The following is a 21,447-nucleotide window of genomic DNA, read 5'->3' as shown; positions in this document are numbered from 1 at the left end:
CGCTCTCAGGTTCTTCCAGATCACATTCATGTGTTGAACGCAATGGTGATGATCGTTCCAAATATTTTTGAGTGCCCCATGGATAAGAAAGGAAGAACTGTGTCAGTCAGTTGCAGCAAAGTGAAACAAAAATCCAGAGGCTCCTAAAAGACTTATCATTCATTCATTCATTCATTCATTCATTCATTCATTCATTCATTCAAGTTATACCTCACCCTACACTGAAGTCCCAGGACAACTTACATAATGAGGTTAAAAGCCCCATTAAAACATACACATTGAAATTAAAATAATTGTTGATCAGCTTTAAGATCCAGTAGGACGTTTGCTTTACTGTGGATAACAGCCACATGTTTATCTTTGAGAATAAAAGAGTTTTGGATCGATACCCTACTTTTCTCTACCTTTGAGGAGTCTAGAAGCAGCATACAATCGCCTTCCCCCTCCCCACAACAGAAACCTTGTGAGGTAGGTGGGGCTGAGAGAGTTCTGAAGAACTATGACTGGCCCAAGATCACCAGTAGAAACAAACCTGGCTCTCCAGATTAGAGTCCGTCGGTCATATGAAGGAGTGGGGAATCAGACCTGGTTCTCCACCACGCTTAGCCACTGTACCATGTTTTTGATGCTTAAATCTTCATAGCTCCCCCCAAATCAGCAAGTCTGGTTTGAAGTTGTGGCTTGATCCTGTCCATGTTTACAAGCCAGTAGATCCCATTTTGCTCCCCAGATTTATACTCCCTAATCAGACTGAAATCTTATTCACATTTGCTTGAGATAATGTCTCATTGAATTCAGCGGGACTTAATTCTAAGTAAACATTCATAGCACTGAGCTGTTGGCATGTGGAGTGTCATGCCTTGAGGCAAACAGGGTATAATTGTGAGAATGTGTGTTTGGGCTTGCAACCAGCATCAAATTGTACTAGTGGACCAATCCTAAGCATGATGAAAACATACAGACTTTCCCCTTTGGAGCTTGCTGGATAAAAATCATGGAGTAAATCACATGACCAGCAGCAGAACTTACTGCTGAGTAGACATGCATAAGCTCAGGATGTGAAAGTGGTCATCATCCACAAGCCATCTATTTATTTAGAAAGGCTTTCTCTCCAAAGAGAGCCCTAAGCTGCTTGCAATATCGTTCTTCTTCCATTTTACCTGCCTGTGTGAGAGAGAGTGATTGACCTACTATTGCCCAGTGAGCTACCATGCTAGGGTGAGAATTCGAATCTGGGTCTCCCAGATGTTAGTCCTACACACGAACAAGTACACTGCAGTGGTCAACAATACAACATCTCTGTTATCCCCATGTACATACTGTTCCTGTATTCCAAGTGTTGAACGCAATGGTGATGATCGTTCCAAAGTAAATATGTATTCCAAGTAAATATGTACAGCACCAGGCTGCATGTCTAATGGGCATTTGTTTGTTTGTTTGTTTGTTTATTTAACTTTTATACCGTCCACCCCCGGAAGACTCTGGGCGGTGTACAGCATTTCAATATAACATAAATAACAAAAATAAGCAAAGGACCCCTCTCAATAAATTAAATACAATGTAAGATAAAATAAGGGCTCTAGCATCAAATTAAAACCATTTAAGATACAGCATACAAAATGAAGTAAAATATAAATGTAAAAAATACAGCGTCCTGTCATCTAAAAACCCCTCTTAAGAGGGAACAGAAGGCCCAAGATGGAAAAGGGCCACAGATGATTAAAAGGGAGGAAGGGGCGCCATTAGCGGCTGGCATCTCCAAAGGCCCGGTGGAACAGCTCGGTCTTACAGGCCCTGTGGAACTCGCCAAGATCCCGCAGGACCCGGACAGTTGGAGGAAGAGCGTTCCACCAGGCAGGGGCCAGGGCTGTAAAAGCCCTGGCCCTAGTGGAGGCCAGCCGCATCATTGAGGGGCCGGGGACTACCAGAAGATTGGCCTCCGCTGAGTGCAGAGGCCGAACTGGGACATGCGGGGTCAGATGGTCCCGAAGGTATGAGGGTCCCAGGCCGCGTAAGGCCTTAAAGGTTAGAACCAACACCTTGAAGATGATTCGGAACTCAACTGGGAGCAGACGAAGCAACACTGGCAAAATATGATCTCTAGCGGCACCACCAGTGAGCAGCTGAGCTGCCGCAGTTTCAACTTCCGAATCAGACACAAGGGCAGGCCCGTGTAGAGCGAGTTACAATAGTCTAACCTGGAGGGGACTGTTGCATGGATCACAGTGGCTAGGTCCACTTGGGAGAGGTAGGGGGCCAGCCGCCAGGCCTGACACAGATGGAAAAACGCAACTCGGGTTACATGGGCCACCTGGGTCTCCATTGAAAGAGACGAATCCAGGTGGACCCCCAGGCTGTGGGCGGGGGAGGCCAGTGCCAATTTGGCCCCCTCCCACACCAGCAGCTGGAAATCCCCAGCCCCCCCTTCGCGGCCCAGCCAGAGGATCTCCGTCTTCGATGGATTAAGTTTCAACCTGCTCTGCTGCAACCAACTAGCGACTGCCTCCAAACATTGCTGTAGAGCTGCAGGGGCAGCGACCGTTTCCCCCTAAATCAGCAGAATGAGCTGAATGTCATCAGCATATTGATGGCAGATCGGCCCAAAGCTCCATACCAACTGAGCAAGGGGTTGCATATTAAATAACAGCGGGGATAGCAGTGCCCCCTGGGGTACACCACAATAAACCGGGCACTTCCGGGAGGCTTGGTCCTCATACCACACTTGCTGACTCTGGTCCCGGAGAAACGAGACAATCCACTGAAGGACAGTGCCCCGTACCCTGGAAGCGGCCAGGCGGTGGGTCAAAAGATCGTGGTCGACCACATCAAACACTGCGGTAAGATCTAGCAGTACCAGCAGTGTCGATCCGCCCTGGTCAAGCTGCATACGGAGCGTATCTGTGTCGGTGACAAGAACCGTCTCAGTCCCATGCCCAGCACGGAAGCCGGACTGGAAGGGATCGAAAGCCAGTGCATCCTCCAGGAAACCCTGAAGCTGCTCCAACACCACTCTCTCAATTACCTTCCCCAGAAACGAAAGATTCGAGATGGGGCGGCAATTGGCCAACATAACAAAAGTGCAGTATTAACGGATATCAAACTGGGAGCATGAATCAAGTAATCCCCCCTCCCCCCTTTGAAAATAGCTAGCTATTAAGGCAAGTGTAAAAGCTAACTTTTTCAAACATATGGCTTGGATCCATGACTGGAAGGATGTCTGACCAGGGAGTATGGCGTTTTCACTTCTTCTCTCCAGTTGGATTGCCATATATCTCCCCTCTTGCAAACCCCCCCCCACTCTTCTGGGGGGATCATTGTCTTGTGGGTCCTTATGCAGAGTTTTGGGACTCCTTTTTACAGCAGTCTGATAAATCACCAGGGGAACTCAAGGCATAGTGGTTAAGAGCAGGGGAGCTCTAATCTGACGAACGGCTGGCAATCTTGATTCCCTACTCCTACACAAGAAGCCCACAGGGTTACCTTGGGGTCCTCACAGTTCTCTCAGCCCCACCTACCTCACATGGTGTCTGTTGTGATTACCTGGGCTTGCAATCTTGCAATGGACTTGCCAGGCCAGATCAGGGGCAAGAGAGGGTTTCCTCAGCTGGCTTGCAGGCCTGATAAGTCAGCAAAATGTGAAGTGGTCCCCGGGCTGTATGTTTAACCCCCCTGGTCTATATCCTTGCAAAACACCATGGACGCTTTCTGCTTTCTTTTTGGAGGAAGGGGAACTGGTTCCTCAGCTCTGCATGGGAATCAATGCTCCCCCTTGCTGTTTTGGTGCTTTTTCCCAGCCCAGAACCTCGCTGTAAGACAAGCTGTGTTTTCATTCAGTAATTTTATGAATGGCAAAGGACTGGCCACTTCCTGCCCGCTAGAGGGAGCAGTGAATTGGCCTGCTCTGTTGTCCGGTTAGGAAAGAATTGTTTCAGAGCTGGGAGTGGGAGAAAAAATTGGGTTCTGTCTGGAATGTTAAAGCTAACCAGACAGCTCCCATCGTTTTCATTCTGCAAGATGCAATGTTGGGTTGTTAAAGGATGCTGCTCGAAAACAGAGCCCAAAGCATGTATGTTTACTTGGGGCGGGGGAGAGCTGAGATATCATTTGCCTCTTGCAATGTAATGCTACCTGGAAGCTGTTTTCTAGCTACTTGTGAACACCAGATCAGGGCACCTTGCCAGCTGGTCCTGAGCCAAGCAGGTAAGGGCACCGCCACCCTTCTGGCAAAACACTCCCCTGATTGGTTCAGGGTTCCACCCAGCTGCCCTGCATCGGCCACAACAGGAACGTTATTGCCTGCCTTTGTGCTCTCTACCAGCTCCATGTGTTATTCAGAAAGTGAGAATGCACACTGCACCTGTGAAAGAGAGTGCCTCTGGAAGGCCGCCACTGTGCTCAAAAAGCTCAGGGCTCTGAGTGACTTTTCAAGAGGGGCTTTAATGAAGGAGCCTCCCTGACATGTTTGCAAAGAGCCCCATGCATAACCAGTTTTGACCAGCTAAGCAGGAAATCTCTGCTGAGCAATTTGCCCATTTCTGTTGCTAGAAAGGGACCTGGATGCCAGAGAGGGCTCCAATACCACGTGGTATTCAGCTGTGGCCCAGTGAAAATCAGGAGGCCTCTTCTGGAGTAAGTGAGCTATGATTTGCAAGTTTAGACAATTGTGCTTGACCAAAGATTGTTCAGAGACAGGTATTTTAAATTAGTAACTAGAAAGTCAATAGGGCTTTATTGATAACAGCTCCATAAATGTGTGACCTCTGAAACTGTCAAATGCAGCTTTTTGCTCCCTTATGTTTCTCTGTTTCCTTTGTGAGGACAGCTTGGCCAACTTGTACTCTCAGGTAATTGCATTCTCCAGACACTCTGCCATTGTTTGGAACTTGGTTAAGAGGTAGGAGCAATTCCGGGGATGGGGAACTGGTGTCGCACTGACACTGTGACATAACTTCCAGTGCAAGCCTGAAAGTGCTGTCACCTAGTCAGGGCAATGCTCTGGGATTCAACCAAACCTCTCTGGCTTTACCACAGAGTTTTGGATGAATTCTTAACACAGTGATGTGACTTTTGGGTTGAAGCCAGCAGTGACATTGCATAATCATCCTGAGGCTATTAATTTTTAGTATAAAATATATATTTTCATTTGTGTGTTGTTGTCTCTGTTGATTAGAGTCTCCAGGTACTGGTGGGAGTCTCCAGGGGTGGACCGGGGGGGGGGGAACTGTGCCCGGGGCACATGCGTACCCTGCACCCCTGCTGCAGTGTAGACCATCGTGCCCTGCCCTGTTGGCACTACACCACTGGGAATCTCCGGGTTCTGGATAAGTCAGCGTTTGGGGAGTTTTTTTTTAAAAAAAATATAAGGCTTCAACTACTCACAGGAAGTTCTGATCATAGATTTCCTAGCAATTCCTAGAGTTTCCTAGAAGTGACAAGGGTAGTTCTAGGAATTGCCATAAACTCTGTGGTAATCTTACTGGCTTTGCCACATTGAAGTTCCCTGTTTGCCACCTAGCTTGTGTAGAGACTCCAGAACTACAAGCATGAAACACAAATCTTGAATCTGAACATAGTGAGTCCCCTTCCCTCCTCCGCATGTCATGTTCAAATTGGCCTTAATATCGTATTAGAAAATTGCATTGAAAAGAAGTGGAAAGGGGAATACATAAAAAACAGGCAAATTTCTCTCCACAAAGGCAAATTTAACAAGATACATATAGGGCCAATAAGAGTTGTTTAACAGAAAGCTTCCAGTTGGTGATGTGAGTTTCCTCAGGGTGAGTTTGGTCAGCAGAACAATCCTACTCAGGTCTATTCAGTGGAGCTCGATCCCAGATAAATGTTCTTAGGACTTCAGTGTTAGACACATTACATCTCCTTCAGATGATACCATTGCTGACTCAAAATTTATCAACAAATCCAAGGCCTATTGTACATTTACTGATGCTGTTGGGTGCCTTCTTTTGGGGTTCCCCCACAGTTCCCCATTCTGGGGGAGCATCCCACTGTGAAGCTTCCCTTATTTTGGCCACCATTCACTTTCTCCCGCACCTTCTTGTGGTAGGGAGATTCTGTCAAAAATTCAAGAGATTTTACTGGTCCGTTGAACTTTCAATCAACCAGAAGTCTGGAAAAAAAGCAGAGCAGCCTGGCTGGAAGAGCAAAGGCCAAGGTCCCAGGCAAAGATGTTCAGGAAGTTCAGCATTTCATCAGCCTCTGTCAGCATGACCAATTAGCCATGCTGACAGAGGCTGATGGGAATTGTAGTTCCTGAACATCTGGAGAGCCGCAGGTTCCCTACCCCTGAGCTGGGCAGAGGTGGAAGGCAGGGAGGATCAACAACCCCCCCCCCCCAAGGTAATGCCCTGTTTAGCTTCACAGGGAAAGCAAAGCAACAGGAAATGTTATACTTTGCATGCATTTGAAACCCGTGCGGCTTTTCTGATTTGCCACGCGGTAGCTTTGGAAAAGGCAAAAAACCCTCATGTAATGGAAAGTCTACAGTGAAGGGAAGGTTCGTTCGATGTAAGGCAGAATTCAAGTGCATAAATGGCTCAAGACTATTGCCCCACCCTCCCTGGTCTAAACAAGGATGTGAAATTCTTCTCATACACCATTAGAACAAGATGTCCAGTATTATCTTAAAGACCAATAAGATTTCCAGGGCAACAGGTTTCAAGATTCAAATCTCCATTTGTCAAAAAATCTTCATCAGAGCTTTGATTTGTGAAATATTATCCCCTGGAAATTGTGGGGAATCAAACCCAGTTCTCCAGATTAGGGTCCACTACTCTTAACCATTACACCAAATTGGGTAGTGATCCATCTATACGCCCATGTTTTTCCATGAATTTCGATGTCACTTAATGAAATAGAATGAAACTGAGAGACTATTGAAAGAGGAGCAAAACCTACTCCCTTCCTTTATATGAAAAAAGACTAGGATCAGAAAGCTGGAATAATCTCCTTGCATTTTTCTGCATCATCCCCATTACGTCCCCATTACATCCTGCACTAGAGCGGCTTGTCTTTGAGGTTCCTTCCGCACATGCAGAATAATCCATTTTGAATCCACTTTCACAATTGTTTGCAAGTGGACTTTGCTATTCTGCACAGTAAAATCCAGCCGCAAAGTGCATTGAAAATGGATGGAAAGTGCATTATTCTGCATGTGCGGAAGGGGCCTGAGAAAGGTGAAGTGCCACATGGCAGTAGTGGGAGCGGTTGCCCGGGGTAGTTCTGTTTCTTAGATAATCTCTTCTTCCCCATTAAAAAGTGTCCAAATGCAGCTAGGTACATATTCTGTGCTTCTTTCAGGTAACACTGGGTCATCTTCCTCAGCCCCGCAGTCTGTTGGCCCTGTTGCTGAACAGGATTCCCTAATTCACATATGTCAGGGTTTGGTCATGTTAATTTAAGAGGAATTTTGTGCTTACTTTTTTTATGTCTTGAGTTTTACTTCTGTGGCACCAGGTAAATGGAAGGAATGTTACAACATGGAGCCTCAAGGAAAGCACAAAAGGGCATCATCATCCACAGCAGCCAATATTTAGTACTGGAGGCATGGACACCTCACCTTTTCTTCCCATTTCCCTTTTGGGAACCATCCATCTGGGCTCGGGCTTGGCAGGGAGTAGAAAGGATGAACCCATGGCCTTCCTTCCACCAAAGCATCTGCCTTGAATAGACAGTGACTGGCTCTTTTCCTGAGAGAGGCCAGCACTTTGCTTGCTATTTAATCCCACAAAAATAAAACAGAGGATTTGGGGAGATGGATCCTTGTAGGAAAAACATCCAGGGAAGCCTCAGTTACAGGAAAGGTTAAATGCCTGCTAATCTGGGAATCTTGAAAAGTTAACTGTAGTTAAGGCAGCAGGGGTTAAGCCTCCTGAATGTGGTTATCTGACGATGGGGGGGGGGGGCGTATATTAAAAAAATATATTCAGGATTTCATGCATATGCCATACAGTCTGTCAACCACTGCTTCTGACTCAAAGCTCTACATGACTGAGGTACTTTAGGACACCATTTTACCAGAATTGAGCCTAATTGAAAATATTGGCATACCATTTCATACCTTTTGAGTGAACAATGGTTCCATAGTGAAAACCTGGGTTTAAATGGTGCTGAACTTTTCAACACTTACCTCAGTCATTTATAAGGCACTTTTTGTCAATATTTTAATATGCTGTCAAATTATAATATTTCGTGACATTATTTTTGACTACTGAAGAAGGCCAATGGGCCAAAATGCATTTGGATCTAAATATGTTGCATAACACTTTATGTGCCATAATTTTCACCAATGTATGTTTGAAAGCCTATTTAGGGCCTTTTACTATGGTACTTTGATTTTAATTTGAATAAGCACAGTTGTATTTTTGCTGCCTAGCAGCTTTCATTTTAAAAGGCCCAATTTCATCTTAACGTTTCGGTTCTTCCCTCTAGTGTTGAAGTGACGTTTTTGACCCTTTTTCTGTTGGCATTCTGCATATTCTAGATTTTGTCACCAGTAGAAAATATCCATGTCAAATAGGTTGTAGGTAGCTGCATAGGTCCAAGGGAAAATGCAAAAAACAAAAGTCAAGTAATGGCTTTTATTACAACCAACCAAAGGACACTGTGCAATATCTCTCCCAATGCAGTCCCAAATGCCCTCTGAAATTCTGCTCCTGGGAAATGCAGGCCAGGACCCCAGCAGTACCATGAGGGTCAGATCAGAAGTCTGCAACAGGAAGGGGCCATCAGCAAAAATTATCCTCCCCTCGCCCCGCCCCGTTACCAGAAATCCTCTCCTGGCTCCAAACCCAAACGTGTTACCTCTGAACTCCTTAAAGGAAAGGAAAGCAAAAAGAATCAATCTGTAGATAAGATTTTGTATCCAAATGTACTAGGGATTATATTTGGGAGCTTTTATGTGTGAAAAAGAAGAGTTTGGATTTGGATTTATCAACTAGATATGTGGGTGGATGCTTCTCCCCCAGCTTCAGTCTTGCCAAAAACTCCCTGCTAATATAGTGCTATCTGCTTATGACATTCTGATCATGACCTGCTCTCAAGAGTCCTAGTCATGTTCACATGTTACAATGAATGCATGGATACCAGCCAATGTGTGTTGACTTTACAAATGAAACTGGGGACCAGTAACTGGATAAATGTGGAATTTCAATCACATGTTTAGTTCTACTTGTGTTGAATGTGTGTGTTAATTGACATATAGTTGCTTCCAACTGAAGAGGAGGAGGAGGAGGAGTTTGGATTTACACCCCACCTTTCTCCCCTATAAGGAGTCTCAAAGCAGCTTACAAACTCCTTTCCTTCCACTCCCCATAACAAACATTTTGCGAGGTAGGTGGGCTTGAGAGAGTTCCCAAGAACTGTGACAGTCCCAAGATCACTCAGCAAGTTTCATGTGGACCAGCGGGGAAACAAATCCAGTTCATCAGATAAGAGTCTGCCACTTATGTGGTGACCTGCAACTATTTAGAAGAAGAAGAAGAAGAAGAAGAGTTTGGATTTATATCCCCCCTTTCTCTCCTGCAGGAGACTCAAAGGGGCTGACAATCTCCTTGCCCTTCCCCCTTCACAATAAACACCCTGTGAGGTAGGTGGGGCTGAGAGAGCTCCAAAAAGCTGTGACTAGCCCAAGGTCACCCAGCTGGCGTGTGTGTGAGTGTACAGGCTAATCTGAATTCCCCAGATAAGCCTCCACAGCTCAGGCAGCAGAGCTGAGGTTCCTCCAGGGGTTCCTCCAGATTAGATACACAAGCTCTTAACCTCCTATGCCACTGCTGTTCCCAGAAGCAGATATATACTGCTTCTGGACATGGAAGTTCCTCTTGGCTATTATAGCCAACACCCATTGATCAACATCTCCTCCATGAATTCAAGCTTGCCAAGAATCCCCTTTAGCTAACTGTATATTGTGTTCGTCTTACAAATTTCTTTTACTCAGCATGGGAGACACTTAGTGTGAGAATATGGTGCAAGCAGCAGCAATATACAACATCTGGCCCAGCACTGAGCTACAGACCATCCTCTCCCATTCATAGACCCACCGCAATGTCTCTGTCTCATCGGAAGAGGCTCCAGATCCGGTAAATGCAGTATAATGTCTGCAGGTGCTGATTGAACATCCATTCTTAAGCAAGTTATACAAATCAGGTTAAAGGCACAGAAATGCAGTATGTGATTTGTCTACTTTATTTCTGTTGGTGGGGGGAAGTTGGTAGTACAAACAGATAGTGATCTTTCTGCTGGACGTACTTCCTTAAAGTGGTTATCCATTGCAAAAGACCAGCTGCCCCATTTGTCTGGGGAGTCCCCTGAGCATTTTGTACATTGTTTCACGGCTTAATGCAAAGATATCGATCCAGGACGTTATTTAGCGAGCGAGATGCAAGCATTAATGCCCAGTATTTCCTTTAGAAACATAAACCTTTAATTGACATTTTCTTTTCATGTTGGAACATTTGAAAGAAAGATAATGAATGTAAAGGAAGACAGGGAGCAAATAATGCGCCTGAGGAAGGAAAGAGCTTTAATTATCTCTATCAGCAGCTTGCTCATTGAGTGGCTTTGGGAGGAAGCCACAGTTGGTTGATATCCACTAAGTTGCCTTCAAGTGGTTGGCCTTCCCTTTTCCACCATCGGGAACCTCTGTCCGGATCAGCCAGGACTGAAACCAGGAGTCTCTGTGTCTATGTATCGGCACCCCTTGTAAAGAGTTTCCAGAGAGACAGGAGAAGTACATCCAGGTCTCAGCACAACTTCATCCATACTCTTCTCCTCTGTTAGCTCAATATGTCTTCTGACCTGACTTGGTTTTAATGGATTCCTGACTTGGCTTTAATGGATTCTGGGTCAAATCTAGCCAACATTGAGCAAAAGGTTGGACTGGATGGTCTGTGTGGCCTCTTCCAACTCTGTGATTCTAACCACCAGGCTCTGGTTTCACTTGCATGGTTTCACCAGGATTGTTCTGAATACCTCCTCTGTTTGTTTTAGAATAGAATAGAATAGAATAGAATCTTTATTGGCCAAGTGTGATTGGACACACAAGGAATTTGTCTCCGGTGCATATGCTCTCAGTGTACATAAAAGAAAATACATTTGTCAAGAATCATAAGGTACAGCACTTAATGATTGTCATATAGGTCTAGTAAGCAATCAGGAAACAATCAATAGTAATAAAAACATAAAATGTAAAATCATAAAATAAAATGAAATGTCAGCACAGGCTATAGTCATACAGTCATAATTGGGAGGAGATGGGTAATAGGAATGATGAAAAAAGTAGTGCAGTAATTATATAATAAATATATAATAAATAGTTTGACATTATCGAGGGAATTATTTGTTTAACAGAGTGATGGCATTTGGGAAAAAACTGTTCTTATGTCTAGTTGTCTTGGTGTGCAGTGCTCTGTAGCGACGTTTAGAGGGTAAGAGTTGAAACAGTTTATGTCCAGGATGCGAGGGGTCAGTAAATATTTTCACAGCCCTTTTTTTGACCCGCGCAGTATACAGGTCCTCAATGGAAGGCAGGTTAGCAGCAATTGTTTTTTCTGCAGTTCTGATTATTCTCTGAAGTCTGTGTCGATCTTGTTGGGTTGCAGAACCAAACCACACAGTTATAGAGGTGCAGATAACAGACTCAATGATTCCTCTGTAGAACTGTATCAGCAGCTCCTTGGGCAGTTTGAGCTTCCTGAGTTGGCGCAGAAAGAACATTCTTTGTTGTGCTTTTTTAATGACATTTTTGATATTAGGTGTCCATTTTAGGTCATGAGATATGATGGAGCCTAGAAATTTAAAGGTCTCTACTGTTGATACTGTGTTGTCTAGTATTGTGAGAGGAGGTAGGATGGGAGGGTTTCTCCTGAAATCTACCACCATTTCTACGGTTTTAAGTGTGTTCAGTTCTAGATTGTTCCAGTGGCACCACGAGGCTAGTTGTTCAACCTCCCGTCTGTATGCGGTTTTCTCTCTCCCCTTCCAGTCTGCCTGCACTCCTATCTCATTGCCTGCCCTTCTCAAAACTGGATTCTTGTCCCAAGCTGAATGTTTCAACTCAACCCTTTGACTTGGTCTTCCTCTACATCTACCTAGCATGGAGCCAGCATGAAGTACAGTGATTACAGTGTTGGAGTAGGATCCGGGAGATGCAAGTTTGAATCCCCGATCTGCCATAAAACTTGTTGGGTGACTTTGGGCCAGTCATGTGCTCTCAGCCTAATGTATCGCACAGAATTGGTGTGAGGATAAAATAGAGGAGAGAACATTGGGGAGAAAAGTAGGTTGTAAATTAAGCCAATGAAGCAAATACCTCACTCCTACCAGGTGTTTTTCTTTAGCTGCTTGCCTGCTTAACTTCTTAAACTCCAACATAGACATATCCCTCACTGGTTAAAATAGTAGAGTACCTAAAAGATCAATAAATTATTTAAGGACCACTAAATATAAAACTGCTAAATATCAAAAACACATATGTATTTATTACAAACTAAAATAATCTACACTTGTCAAAGGCTTATAATAGCTTACTGTATGCAGACAATATCACAATTACAATTCACAGAAGGGTCCTATGGGATACTTTTTTGACCACTAAAAACAGATGCATTTTATCCAACTGGTCTTCCTCAGTGGTCAAAAGTAGTACAATAATGCAGTGTTTAGCTGATACATTGCAATTATACTGTAATACTTTTGATCGATGAGGAAGGCCAGTTGGCCAAAACATGACTGTTTTTAAGAGTCAAAAAAGTGTCCCATAGGACCCTTCTGTGTACTGTGACTGTGATATTGTGTGCATAAGGTGGGCTTGGGCCTTTTGCAAGTGAAGATGATTAATTACTTTGTAATTAATACATAAGTGTTTTGATATTTAGCAGCTTTATATTTAGTGGTCCCCTTAGATAATTTCTTGACATCTTTGGTACTTAATTCTAGTTTTGTAAGATTTAAGTTTGTTCCCCTTTTCTGTTTGTGTGCAAAATAGTACAGTGCCAGGGATAGCTCCTTTACAAAAGAACTGGGTGAGCAAAAAAGGAACATGGTATACTGAAGGGGAAAATTCCATCTACATCTGCCCAAAAGAAATATTTCACATTCAGATTCAAGCAGGATGAGGTACAGCATTGATATCAGCACCCTTGGGTCAGAGGCATATCTAGGGAAAATGTAGCCTGGTGCAAAATCTCAGTTTACTGTCCCCCCATGGGCAGTTGCCCCCCCCCCCCGCACCATGACCAAAAGTTTTGTGTATGGACCCGAGGGGAAGGAGGAGGGGTGTAGGGGCCATTTTCTGCCCTCCCCCACATGACTAAATGGCTGCAGCCAGGGGACATTTGACTCTATATGTTCCCTTGGGCAGTACGCCCCTGCCTTGAGTGGCTGCAAACAAACTATGGAAAAGTGATAGATCACCTGCTTTGTATGAGAAAGGGTGCAAGTTTGATTCCCAGCTTCCCTACTAATCAGGATGTGGCATCAGGTGATGGGAAAGACCTTTGCCTGAGATGCCGAGGAGCTGCTGCCAGTCAGAATAGGCAATACTGACAATAGAGCCATGTTAGTCTGTAATCATAGAACAAAATAAGAGAATGGAATAAGAGACTAGTAGACCAACAAAAATTTCCAGGATATTAGCTGGGCAGCGCAATCCAGGGGGAGGGGAGTAAATTCTGCTCTGGATGTGGTGCGGGCTTCTAACAATGTAAATGCCCTCTCTGGGGCATTTCCACTGGTGCCCAACTGCTGCGGTGCCCTGTGATGCGCTGCCACTGGTGCCCAACTGCTGCGGTGCCCACCCATGATACTTGGTCTCATGGTGACACTTGGACTCTGCCCCCAGCTATGCCAGCATTCTGGTGAAATTCCAGGGGATGTTGGGCTGACCTTAATTGGCCTCCAGACCCTCTTGGCCCTTGTATGCTGGTGGAGTAGCCAGCAGAGATACTCCGCAATTTTCATGGCGTATCTCTAGCCTCCTGTGTGGAGGAATTGGAGTGAGTTTGTTTTAACTTCTTCAAGCTTCCTGCACCATGGGAAAGCTCTGTGGGGTAGGTAAAGTCGCACTCCAGTAGCGACATCCCCATCTGCCTCAGCTATGGATTGAACTGTATATAAGTCAAAGCTTAAATGGAAATTTATATGCACCTTTCCTTGATCTAAATCTGATATTCTGGCCACACAGCATGCTCACTCTCAAACTCATTTGCACCACAAAGATGTCGCATACTACCTTTGGAATTGACTAGGAAGTAGGAGACAATGGTACCAGAACTTCTTCCACCCAATTCCTTCCATTTTTTTTCAAAACTGTCTTTCTTTCCTGGTTGCTAGGAGACAGCACTGGAATTTGGCTTGGGACAGGGAGGAAAATCTGCAAAGGGTTCATGCAAGGAACAGAGAGCTGGGTCATTTCAGTGGTAGGGACACAACTATGGAACAGCCTCAAAAGTGAAGACCAACTGAGCCTAAGCCCTGTTCAGTAGTAACAGTTTAGACAAACATACATAAGGGGTGATTGCACCACACACGATCATGTCTGTATGTCTGGTTGCCATTTGGTGTGAACTGGAAAACATGCATTTTTTGCAGCTTCAGTACACATGGATGGAAATGCAGATTTGTGAGGGCATCCATTTGCATGTACTGCAATTTGGAAATACTCATGTTCCATGTGACTTTAGTCACACAAAATGGGGTCCATGCATATTGCGAGGATCAACCATAGTGTACTCTCCTGTTATGTAATGTTGGAATGCCAAATTCATAATGGGCTAATTTAGGTAGGTAGCATACTCCTTTCAGCTTTGCGTGGAACTATTGCCTCACAAAGAAACCAGGGGACCTTTACTCCCCCTTTGCTTTTCAATATTACAGTTGCCAGAAACAAAATGCACTTTCATTTCAGGTGAAGACCAGGTGTGCGCCAGTGTGGTGTAGTGGTTAAGAGCAGGTGGACTCTCAACTGGTGAACTGGATTTGTTTCCCCACTCCTACATTCCTGTTGGGTAACCTTGGGCTAGTCACAGTTTTCTCAGTCCTGCCTACCCCACAAGGTGTTTGTTTTGGAGGGAGGAAGGGAAAATAAATTTCTAAGCTGCCTTGAGACTCCTTACAGGAGAGAAAGGTGGGATATAAATCCAAACTCTTCTCTTCTTCTTCAAAAATGCCACAACTTTCCAGGTAACACAACTTTCCAGGTAACAAGATTGGTCCCTAGTGTGGGAATTCTTGTAAACATTTTACATTTCTCCCCTCTTTCCTACATGTTGATAGTAGTGCATCAAAGGGGTCATGTGCCATATCAAAACTGGTCTTCAGATCAAGTCACTAGCTGGAGAACTTTGAATGTTTACTGCCCAGCAACAGCGGTACGAGTTGCTGAGGTCACTTCCCTTCCCCAAACCCATGATCCTCCTCAGCTCCATCCCCAAATCCCCTGGCAACCCTAGCACACAACTGAAACAGCTTCTTTTTCTCCAGACATAACTTCCTTTCCTAGCAGAGGACAGGAAAAAAAATACATGCAGACGCTTAATCTCTTAAAACGCCTCGCTAGTCCCCCAGCCCCACATAAGAAACTGGATTTTCCTTCCTGCCAGGCTACATCTGCCTCCCTCCTCCCACCTTTTATTTTTGTTTAAAGAATCTGTTTCATATACAGATGTGAACCCCGGTTTCATTGTTTGCCTTTTTGCACGGCCGTGGCTTCTCCCCCTCCTCCTTTTCCTCTCATTTGGCTTGCCGGTTTGGCTTCTTCCTGCCTTGAATAAACCACATTCCCTGGTTATTCAAGGCCAGTCATTAGCACCCTGGTTCTCCCTCCCCCTCTCCGAAATTATGAATGAAAAGCCTTGTTGTTCTTTACAAATAACTCCAGGTTCCTCAGCCAGTCAAATTTAAATGGGAAGTGACTGCTGGACAAAGCGGCCGGTATGATGGACAGGTGGCTCAGCAAGTCACCAATGTTCACAGGAAGTTTCCAAAAAAGAGAGAGAGACAATCTAGATGGTGCCGCTTGGGCATTCTCCTGCAGTCAGGGCTGCTTGCACAAGGGAATCCGGAGGAAGAAAAGGGACCTGAATTTCCATCCTCTCTCACATCAGCAAAGAAAGAGTCCCCAGCAAGATGCTAATGAGATGGCCAGTCAGTTCTGCCAGAGCAGACCTGCTGAACCTTGTCATGGTGACACCTACACCTTCTTGTCCACCCATCCTCATCCAAGCAGAGAGAGAGACAGAGAGCGAGGGAGCGTAGGGGGGAAGAGGGCAGCCACCGCCATTGAGTCAGCTTTGAATGCAGAGTGGGTCACATACTTGGAACGGCACACCCACCCGCCGAGGGCTCGCCATTGTCCAGGGCCCCCTTTTCACAACAGGGGAAAAGGTAATTGACAGCTGGATTGTTCAGCTGGGACCCCTGCTGCTTTAAAATACTCCCAGGCCCCAGTCAAACCGTTGTCAATAATGGCTGTCGGAGATGATGAGTGTCGAAGGGGCTGTTCAGGAAACAGGTTTTTGAGGCCTTCAAGTGGACAGGCCTGGGTGACTTCTCTGGCACCGGCAGCCTCCTTCCAAAAGAGCCTTCCAGCCATACATCAAACTTGTTTCCTGGACTATGCAAGGAACAGCTGGTTATTTCTGCTAACTTTTTTTTTTTCTGGAAAAAGAAAAAAATATTTAAGCACAGGAAATCATGCATGTCAACGTTTGGCAAAACAGTTTGGGTGATTTAACAGTGGAACATGCCTTGCTTTTTTTGGTGGGGGTGTTCCTTTTAAAAGATTTTTAGATCCGGGGCCATTTTCGCTGGTCAGACTTTTTATATGCTCTTTTCAGTCACCTCTTTCTTCACCACTGTGTTGTCTACAATTCACCTCCTGTCTCACACGTAGCACAGGAGGTGAGCAGAGTAGTTTGCAAAGAGAATTAACCACATTCCCCTGTTTTGGAGGGATCCTGTGCTCCCCGAAAAGGAGCTGAAGCCGTCTGATCTATTGATTTAGGAGCCCATAAAACAGGCATTTGTGGTGTCCGGAGGTCTTGCATTATTCAGACACTTGTGTTGTGGATATAACAAGCTTGGGGCCCCCCACATAAAAGCTGTTTTAACTGTGAGGCAAATCTTGCAGCTCGTTCTGCCCATACCCTGTTCACCTGTTTTCAGGAAATGCACTTTCCGCTGAGTCACAACCAGTTTGCCCAGAGAATCCGGATTCAGCACAAGGTGTTTTTTAAAGTAGATTTTGACAACCCAGAGTAGGAAAACAGACTATGTGCAGCAGAGCTGGGTGCAAAACTACATTAATGTCATCATTAAATATCATGCTATTCTTGAGCTATGGAAGTTGGTTACCAGTGGATTTTTCTATGCACCAGATATCATTCTGATAGACATTTACAAAGATCATCTGAGGAGGTCTACCCTTTTGTCATCAGGTGAAGACATCATTTAAAAAAAATTGGACAGTGTTTAACATCCAGATAAGCAAGCAGTGATTTAAGATTTGTAAGTGCATTTTATTGTAGCTTTGATTTTTTTATGGTACTGTTTGATTTTAATATATTTCCTTGTATTCAATTGGGTTTTTATTGTTCTTGGATTATTGCATTATAATGGACCTGACTGTGTTTTGGAACCCGCCTTGAATATGGATGCTAGGGAGGTGCGGAATACATACTTTTGTTAAATAGTAAATAAATAATATAAACTCCAATTTCTTCTTCTGAACGACCCCTCCGGAACATCTGGAGAGGACTGGCAAGAGTGAAGGATGGTGAAAATAGGGCAAATGCTATTGGTGGACCTATTGGTGAACCTCTTGTGGATCAAGAAGCCACGCAGTTGGCAAAGCCACATAGGTAGGAAGGGAACTGTCATGTAAGAAACACCCAGAAAGCCTGTCTTGCAAGGCCTACACACACACGTGCACGCGTGTGCCTGATCTACACATGCATTTGCCAGAAGGTTTCCAAGTGGTCAGTTTCCCAGTCTTCAGCTGATTCTGCAGAGCTGTGTGAATCAGGCTTCTTGGTCTCAGTTACGGAAAGTAACAATCACTTCATGAGAGAAGTGCAACTCCAGGCAGTTGGCATGTGGAAAGCTTGCCAAATATATGCTGATCCCCATTGCAAATGAGACGTGTAGTCCAGAGCTTTCCTGGAAGTAATCCATGCTTTGAGTTAAAAGGTTCTAACGTTCTCCCTGTCATCGTTGGTCCCAGTATAACCAGTATCCAGTCTCTCCTCTTTGCTATTTCTACGACTTTGCTTTCAATGTAAATTATGGATGGTGTTTAGAGATGCCTGGGATTGAACCTGGAGCCTTCAGCATGCACAGTCGATCTTCTTCCACTGAGACATGGCCCCTCCCTGCTCGTAAGGGTATCTGGGAATCTTTGTGTGGACCAGAAGGTGTCTGGCAAATCTGGGTCACAAACAAACCGCTATGAATTAATTCAGGAAATTGCACAAGGAAGTTGAAGAAGTGGCCCAAGGGAGAGGATACTGACTAGTCTGCTTCTTTCCTTTCTAAATTCAGCCCGTTGAAATGTTTTGTTCACCCAAGAATGGTTAAGCCATCATCTTCTTGGTCTTTGAGGCCATTGGCCAGGTCCAATTAAGCCCCTGTGGCGATATCTCAGCATGGGTCTGATATCTGGGAACATACTGAGCTTCTTGAATGTGTCGATGCCCTTCTTATAAATGTAGCGTAATGGTTAAGAGTGGTGGACTCTAAGGCTCATTCCGCACATGCAGAATAATGCACTTTCAAACTGCTTTCAGTGTTCTTTGAAGCTGTGCGGAATAGCAAAATCCACTTGCAAAAAGTTGTGAAAGTGGTTTGAAAACGCATTATTTTGCGTGTGTGGAAGGGGCCTAAGCTTGAGAACTGAACTTTTCCCCTCTGCTCTGCATGAGCAGAAGGTTTGTTTTCCAATTCCTACTGGGAGACCTTGAGCCAGTCACAGTTCTCTCAGAACTCTCTCAGCCTCACAGTGGCGTAGCACCAAGGGAGAGGGGGTGCATGCCGGTGCGGGGGTGTGGCAGAGGTGTGGCAGAGGCATTCCGGGGTGGGTGGGGGCGTGGCAGGGGCTCAGGGCACATGCGTGCCCCGGACGCAGTTTCCCCTCCCCACAGTTCTGCAGCCTCACCTACCTCACAAGTGTCTCTTGTGCAGAGGGGCAGAGAAGGCAATCCTAAGCTGCATTGAGACGCATTATAGTTGAGAAAAGTGTGGTAAAAACCACACTCCTCCTCCTCCTCTTCTACTTCACCTGTACTTGGGTGTCTTAACTGGAGAACTGGCCATGAACACCAGAGTTAGCTATTGGGCAAACAACCATTATTGGGCAAAGCATTCAGAAGTGTTTTTTTTTGTTCTGAGGGGTAATAAAACAGCTTCATGCAATTTGAATTAGTGTAAGTCTGAAGACATCATTTATGCACCTAGTATAAAAATAAGATAAGGCTGCTTACAAATGTATATACTTCAGGTGGGGAGCCACCGATGCTTTGTAGAAAGATGCACAAATTCCACAACAATTGATGATTGGGTAAAACAGGTCTTCCCACTTCCTGGGAGCTGATTGACAGGCCCCTGTCCCAATGACAAAGCTATATTCCCCTCTCTTCTTTGTGTAGCTGTATAGGGTTCTGATTGGGTATCCTTTATGGCAAACAACCCCCCCACTCTTTCTTCCCTTGACAGAGTTTTTTTTAAGCTTTTAAAAACATTTTTAAAAAATCTGTGAGGAAGCGAGAAACTCCAAATTAACAGGTAACACACTGGGGGTCTGACATTTTGTTTTCTTAAAAGTCAAAAGTCAGCCTCGAACAAGGGTGAGGAAGTAAAAAATCCACACTGAAGTCACAGCCAGGTCCATTTACTGACAGAAAAGGGTTAGCAGAAGCAAAAGTCACTTCAGAGCAGGTAACCATGATTGCTCTTGAAGGAGGGATGTCTGCACAATGAAATTTATTTTTCCCAAAAAATTCTATATCTTGTAGACATCAAACATGTGGGTCAGAAGCTGAAGACCCAGTGCATGAAGCCAGAAGGGAATATCATTTCACATTAGTATTGCTGGTGATGCTAAGCGAAAGCCTGTTTAATCCTCATTTGTGAAAGCTGGCAGGTTGACAGGAGTCTGACCGTGTTCTTGGTCAGAAGGTCAGCCATGTGTCAGGATCTCCAAGTAGAAGTCAAGTGCTGAGAGCTGAGCAAAATTGTGAACTGAAAGCTTTGAGTTGCCTCAGGGGAGAGTCAAAGCCTCAAATCAGGAAGAAGAAAGAAGAAGAATTAGAAGAAGAGTTTGGATTTATACCCCGCTTTTCTCAACAGTGAGGAGTCTCAAAGCTGCTCACAAACTCCCTCCTTTCTTCTCCCCGTAACAGAAACCTTGTGAGGTAAGTGGGACTGAGGCAGTTCTGGAGAACTATAACTAACCAAAGGTCACCCAGTAAGCTTCATGTGGAGGAGCAGGGAAAATCCCATTCACAAGATTAGTATCTGCTACTCATGTGGAGGAGTCTGGAATAAAACCCAGTTCTCCAGACTAGAGTCCACTCCTCTTAACCAGATTAGAGTCCACTGCACCATGCTGGCTCTGAAAGAGGGCCTCCAACTTATCTCCAATAGCCATTCTGATCACCCCTTTTCAAGAAGGATACCATAGTGCCAGAAAAAAGGTACAGAAAAGGGCAACTGTAACAATCAAAGTGCTGGGGCATCTCCTTTATAGAGAAAGACTAAAGAATTTGAGACATTGAAATTTATTTATTTTTTTTGCAAAAAAATGATGAAGTGATAAGATCCATATAAAATTATGCATGGGATGGAGGAAGTGGGTAAAAAAGACTCTCTCAACACAGTAGAATTCATGGTCATACAATAAAGGCAATCTGTGGCAGCAGATTTAGGATGAACAAAAAGCAAATTCACAAAATGGAGTGTTAGCTGGTCAGGAGCAGCAAATACATGGAGGATGGTGTATTAGTGGTTATTGGCCATGGTGTCTGGATCCATGTTCAGAGGGAGTGCATCTCCGAATATCAGTTTGTAGGGGCCCAAGCAGGGGAAGATGTTGTCTTCATTTCCTCCTCGTGGATTTCCTGGAGGCAGCTAGTAATGACCACTGCAAGAAACAGCTTGCTGGACCAGATGGGCTTTTGGCCTGAGGCAGCAGCGCTTTGCTTTTAGTAGGGGAAAACATGACACAGGCCACAGAAGGATGCTCCTGTCAAATTTAGTATAACAGTTTAAGAACTGCCAGAGGTTTCTGCAGTATTTATGAGAATATCGTTGGCTGTCTCATCTGTGAACTCGCAGCAAAATAAGCACGGCACGACCTATGCTGGGACACATATGCTTATTCCCCCTTTCCATGCAGATTAGCTTTGTGCTGGCAAAAGGTGGTAGAATCAGGTACAG

The sequence above is a fragment of the Sphaerodactylus townsendi genome, linkage group LG04 (genome assembly GCF_021028975.2).
Source record: "Sphaerodactylus townsendi isolate TG3544 linkage group LG04, MPM_Stown_v2.3, whole genome shotgun sequence".
NCBI classification, from domain to species: Eukaryota; Metazoa; Chordata; class Lepidosauria; order Squamata; family Sphaerodactylidae; genus Sphaerodactylus; species Sphaerodactylus townsendi.
Note: the sequence above shows the minus strand (reverse complement) of the source record.